The sequence below is a fragment of the Trichechus manatus genome, unplaced genomic scaffold (genome assembly GCF_000243295.1).
Source record: "Trichechus manatus latirostris isolate Lorelei unplaced genomic scaffold, TriManLat1.0 scaffold00250, whole genome shotgun sequence".
Taxonomy (NCBI): Eukaryota; Metazoa; Chordata; class Mammalia; order Sirenia; family Trichechidae; genus Trichechus; species Trichechus manatus.
In genome coordinates, this window is record NW_004444186.1 from 1,141,274 (window position 1) to 1,147,659 (window position 6,386).

General features: G+C 43.4%; 1 long non-coding RNA gene across 1 annotated transcript; it reads right to left on the reverse strand.

Annotated features, from left to right (window-relative positions):
- Positions 1-650: 650 nt before the first annotated feature.
- On the reverse strand, positions 651-4,030 carry LOC111819042 (uncharacterized). The gene is made up of 3 exons (XR_002822849.1): positions 2,698-4,030; positions 1,936-2,118; positions 651-1,002 (listed from the first exon to the last, which is right to left on the reverse strand). It is a non-coding gene; the product is annotated as an uncharacterized LOC111819042 (long non-coding RNA).
- Between the last annotated feature and the right edge of the window lie 2,356 nt (positions 4,031-6,386).

The following is a 6,386-nucleotide window of genomic DNA, read 5'->3' on the forward strand; positions in this document are numbered from 1 at the left end:
AGGAAAAATGTCCCAGTGGGTGAGCTACCTGTTATGGACTGAACTGTGTCACCCAAAAATGTATATCAATTTGGCGAGGCCATGATTCCCAGTATCACATGGCTGTCCACCACTTTGTGATCTGAGGTAATTTTCCTCTGTGTTGTAAATCCTAACCCCTACGATGTTAGTGAGGCAGGATTAGAGGCAGTTTAACACAACTGAGGCAGGACTCAATCTACAGGATTAGGTTGTATCATGAGTCAATCTCTTGAGATACAAGAAGAGAGAACTGAGCAGAGAGGAGAGGGATCTCATACCACCAAGAAAGAAATGCCAGGAGCAGAGTGTGTCCTTTGGACCCTGGGTCCCTGCGCTGAGAAGTTCCTAGACCAGGGGAAGGTTGAAGGACCTTCCCCCAGAACCGACAAGAGTTTCTCTAGAGAAGGTCTTCCCAGAGAACAGGCACCCTGAATTTGGACTTCTAGCCTCCTAGTCTGTGAGAGAATAAAATTTCCATTTGTTAAAGCCATCCACTTGTGCTATTTCTGTTGTAACAGCACGAGATAACTAAGACAGTGCCTTAATACCAAAGTATTTCTGAAGGGAGCCCTCACTCTGCAGGATTTCACATCAGGATGAGATTCCACTCTGGAAGAACCTGACGAGTTTCTCTTGGGTACAAACATTAAAATGGTGTAACAGGCAGATTTCTATGAATCGGCTTGTATGTAGTAGCTGCTCTACAAATGCGGATTCTGGAGCCAAGTGTCGAGCCTTGCTGGGGGCAGGCCCACCCTCAAGCCAAACCTGGGAGGAGAGGAGTCTTTTCTGCACAGAGACGTGTCTTCTAGCCAAAGATCTCCCCTCACTTGTTTCGTGTTAGTATCCACTGTGTCTTGACAGCGGCAAGGCCTTCTTGAGTGACAACTTCCTTTCATCTTTCTGGACTTTCAGAATCTCTCCTTGCTTTCAGAGGAGGTGAGAACGAGTGTTGGCAACGAGCAGAGTTGTCTACTATGTCTGAGACAGAAACAGAAAGATGAGTTTGCAGAGGGTCAGAAACCCACTCTCTCAGACCTAAAAGGGAACACCCATATGCCTGGGTCGGCGGTTCCTTCAAGCAAGAGAACTGGTCCTTCAAAGAAAGTGTGCAAAGTTAAGGAAACTGTCAGCTGTCAGCTACCCAGAAGGTTTATCTGATTAGGTGTTTATTTATTGACCTCTAAAGACACAGAATAATTAACTTGCCTCACTGCCCTATGCCAGGAGGCCGCAGGGATCTACCCAGTGGACAGGAGCCTCGGTTCTTCTTCTTCTTTCAAATCACTAAATGATCCTGTGTGAGTCATGGCACCATTTTCTTCTTTATGAAACGGCGAAGGGGATAGTTTTCCTCCCCAAAAGGAGCAGATAGTATGTATTTTTCTATAGAAGCGCTCCAATCCACAAGGAAAGTTATTTGAGGACCACGATGAAATAAAAAGCATCTTAATTGAATCCTGATGAAAGGTCAAGCTCTTCTGGTTTTTAAATTAAGAACTTGGAACACAGAATAACTGTAACAAAATTTTAAACCTACTTAAATTCTATATTATAGTTGGAGCCCTGGTGGCACAGCGGTTAAGAGTTAGAGCTGCTAACCAAGAGGTCGGCAGTTCGAATCCACTAGCTGCTCCTTGGAAACCATACGGGGCAGTTCTGCTCTGTCCTATAGGGTCACTATGACTCGGAATCAACTCAACGGCAAAGGGTATATTGTAGTTAACTAAACCAGGAAAGAAGAAAAAAAAGAAAATGCAAAGTGGAAGGTAAGAAAGAAGAAAACAATTTCAGATGGTAAGAGACTGACAGATGATATGGAGGAGAGGGTCAGACGCAGACCCAAAAAAAAGAATCGGCGAGGAAAGAAAGCGGCAGAGACGAGAGAGAGAGGAGGAGGTAGGGAGGACTCACTGGAGTGAGTAGACGTCTTGTCCCAGGTGCTTTACGACCGACGTCTGGTGTTTCTTCAATACGCGTTCATCATATACTTAAGGTCTAAAGCAGGGAATGACTTGATCAGATGTGCTTCTTTGTTTTTTCATGTTCTCCTTGGAAGCCCCATGGGGCAGTTCTGCTCTGTCCTTTTGGTTCACTCTCAGTTGAAATCAAATGCATAGCAACGGGTTTGGGTTTGTTTTTGTTTTTTTTGGTATTTCTAGAAGCTTGTGTATGTGGTAAAAATATACATAACAAAACATTTCCAAGTTCAACTTTTACGTACACAATTCATTACACTGATTACATTCTTCGAGTGGGGCAAGAATTCTTGCTATCCTTTTCCAAATCATCCCACCACCATTAACAGAAACTCAGTGTCCCCTAAGCCATACCTTCCCCTTCCCCTTCCTCCCACCCCAGGTAACCACTAATAAACTTGGGTTTCTATGCATTTGCCTACGTCATGTCAGTGAGATTATACAGGATTCGTCCTTCTGTGACTGACGGAGTTTGCTCAGCATGATGTTCTCAACGCATCCATGTTGTGGCATGCATTAAGATTTCCTTTCTCTTTACGGCCGAGTAATATTCCATTGGGTGCACACACATTTTGTTTATCCATTCATCCGCTGAGGGACATTTTGGTTATTTCCACCTTTTGGCTGTCGTGAACAGCAGTGAACACTGGCGTACAGATCTGCTTGTGTTCCTGCTTTCCATTCTTTTGGGACGTACCTAGGATTGGGATCCCCGAGTCATACGGCCGTTCTCAGATGTGCACTTTTAAAAGATCACTCTAGCTGCAGAGGAGCATGGATGGCCCCGGGAGATAATTTCACAGACCATCATGGAAGTCTAGGAGAGAGATGGTGCTGGCTTGGATGAGGTGGTGGCTGGAAGGATGCAGAGAAGCAGACAGAATTAAGGGATTTTTAGGAGAAGAAATGAAGAGACTTAGCCCCTTTTACATGCTCTTATTGTACCTTATACTTCTCTCACCAAACCCTTTATCCCACTGAATTGAAATTGCCTGTTGATGTATTTGTTTTTCTCTCTAGACCTGGGCTGTCTGGTATGGTACCCATAGTCACATGTGCTTTTGAGTACTTGAAATGTAGCTAGAGCGAATTCAGACGGCTGTAAGGGGTAAAATGCACAGTGAATTTCAAAGACTTAATTTGAAGACAAATGTAAAATATCTTATTAATAATCTATATGTTGATTACCATTAAAACGATATTTGCTTAAATATGTTATTAAAATCAACTTTATCTGTTTCGTTTTACTTTTTTAACATGGCTAAGAGGAAATTTAAAATTACATATGTGGCTTGCATTTTATTCCTGTTAGACAGTGTTGCTATAGACCATAAGAACTGAGGTACCTCCAAGGCCTAGTATGTGTTGAATGAATAAATAAATGATATTCAGCCAATGCAAATTCAGTCTCTGACTACAGGTATATATTAATGACGATGGCTTTTGGCTTCTATTTCAGCTTTTCCATGCCGAGGAATGTACTTTCTAAACCAGCTAGACGCAAACATTTGCCCAGAATTTGGCCACACTTTCGTCTTCTCCTGAGCGCAGTTCACTTTCAGCTCAGTCAATGGCTCTGGAAGCTCAGCAGCGCAGACATGGCTTGATAACTGAGAAGCATCCTAAGATTTACATTCTAAGAGCAGCCAGCAAAACATGATACCTGCACATCAAAATCCGGGACTCTCTTCTGAAGTTGTGACTTCATTTGCACCAAATCACCTGGCACCTTGTCAAAGTCAGTGCTTCTACCGTGCTCAAGGTGTTTGAACGAAAGGTAACACGTGCGGCACTCAGCTGACGCCATTGTCATGGCCAGCTCCAGTGTGGACACCTACACATCTTTGAACAAATCAGCACGGCTCTTGTTTTATTCCCCTGCAGGGTTCCATGCACCATGCTCAGCTGTCACGTCCCATCAGTAAGAAAGTACAATCTTATGAGCCAGAAGGGGTCTGGCATGTTGTATTTCTCAGGACCTTTTTGATTAATTCACTGAAGTCCTTAAGGAAACAGCCTGGTAAATCTCTTCCACAAGTTTTTACTGCTTAGCAGTCTTCCAGCATTAAAATAAACTAGATCTCCATGTTCTGCTTCAGCCTTTTCCCAAACATACTGAAAACTGAATATGGCTGAGGGCAGAAACACAAAGGCAATTCTGTTTTAATCAATTCCTCCGTGGAATCACGTGACTTGTAGCACTCCCAGCACAAACTCTCCTAATGAATGATGTCATGGAATCAAGGGCCCACCAATCTCTTTCGACATGAATACTTGAACAACAAATAGAGAAATCTTTTCCCCTCATCTGCGTCAACTGAGCTTCGCTTTACCGTGTTTAGACAAACTTCTTAAGTTCCATATTGACAAGAAGTTAGGCCCTACTAGCTAATTAGGCACATATTTTTCCCCCCTAAAAAATTTTAAGTGGTCCACATTCCAAGATCAAGAAAGCCTGCACCTGGGAAAAGGATGACTACTTCCACACTAAGCTTCACTGATGAAGTCATTGAGCTAGACGGTCCCATCCTGACATTTTCCTGTGTGTGTAATACAGGACATGGGACACTCATTCATTTATTCAGTGTTTGCCATGTGCAAAGCACTTTGGAAGATATCAAGTTAACTAATACTAATAGCTATCATTTAATGAGTCTCTGTTCTACCCTAGGAGGCCTAGCGGCGCGGTGGTTAAAAGCTTGGCTGCTAACCAAAAGGTCAGCAGTTCAAACCACCAGCTGCTCCTTGGAAATCCCATGGGGCAGTTCTACTCTGTCCTATAGAGTTACTATGAGTTTGAATTGACTCCACAGCAATGGGTTTGTTTTTTATTAAACCCTAAACCAAAAAACAAACAACAAACAAAAACCTGTTGGTATCGAGTTGATTTGATGCTGACAGCAACCCTACAGAACAAAGCAGAACGGCCTCATAGGGTGTCCAAGAACAGCTGGTGGATTTGAACCGCCCACCTTTTGGTTAGCAACCAAGCTCTTTAACCCTGGAGTCACCAGAGCTTCTTATCATACCTTAGATCCTTTGAAACACACAACACTGCAAGCAAGATTTCTGGTATACAGAATGGCGTGGAGTATATGTATACTAAAACCTAAACACCATTTCTAACGGAATCAGAAGGTATGTCAGATTGTTTTAAAAAGATTTTATGTTATACAAAACCAGTACAATCCTGACTTACAGTGATCTCATATGTGCCAGAGGCACGTCAAATGCCCTTTCCCCCTGAAAAGTTTCGGGGCGTTAGGGACTATTTTCTCCGAATGTAACCTTCCACCAAACTGGAGGGAACTAGGCCAGAGAAGAGTTGTGCTCCATAGGGTTTCAATGGCTGATTTTTTGGAAGCAGATTGCCAGGCCTTTCTTCCGAGGTGCCTCTGGGTGGACTCAACCTTTCCATTAGCAGCCCAGACCATTAACCGTTTGCAGCACCCAGGGCCTCCTTTATGTTAGCTATGTATTTATGTTATATATAAACCTATTAGAGATATATATATGCATGTGTGCATATATATAGATATATGTACATATATGTGAGCGTATATGTATGTCAATCCAGTTCTCTAACTCATTTGTAAACCTTTTGGGGCTGGAATCATGATACCCCTAACACTTCTAAAATGAGAGTAAGCACTCCCCAAATGTTGACAGTACCAACCAGGAGAAAGATAATAAGCGAGAGAGAGAAGCTGTTTCCCATCTCCAGTAAGGACGACATGGCAAACAAATATTCAAAATGCACGTAGCAATAAAGCGAAACTTCCTAAGTCTGAATAAATCAGCACCGCCAGTAGGATATTAACCTACCATTGAGATTTTAAAAAATAATCTGAATTAAACCGGGGCTGAACTAGGTATAATCGTATTCACTAAAACAAGACAAAAATTCAAAGTCGTCACCCGTGAAAATGTACATTACTTACCAGGGTGACGTTTTGGGGAGTCGGCCCCCATTTGGCAAAACTACTGCGATTCCAAAACCTTCCTAGTGTTACGTGAGAACAGAAGCCAGAGCCTCAGGGCCTGATTTGGGGGCCTATCAAAATGTAATTTACATCTAAATCTGAGAAAAAGGAAGTAAGGGTAAATATACATATTAAAATCGCTTTTTTGGTCCCCTGCAGGTCACCTCATTTTTGGCACTCTTAATATGGCTCCCTTAACACAGTCTGAGGCCAGGAGATCATGACGACAAAAAGAAATGGTCCATAAGAAAAGACGGTTCTTGAAAACCCAAACCCACTCCAGAGCTCGGAAGATCCGGGGCGCAGCCTTCCCCGCGGCCAGCAATCCTCCCGGCGGACGGGCGAATGCGCGGCGGGAGGCGGGCGGTTGGCGGAGGCGCGGCGAACGGGCGGAGGGCGGGCG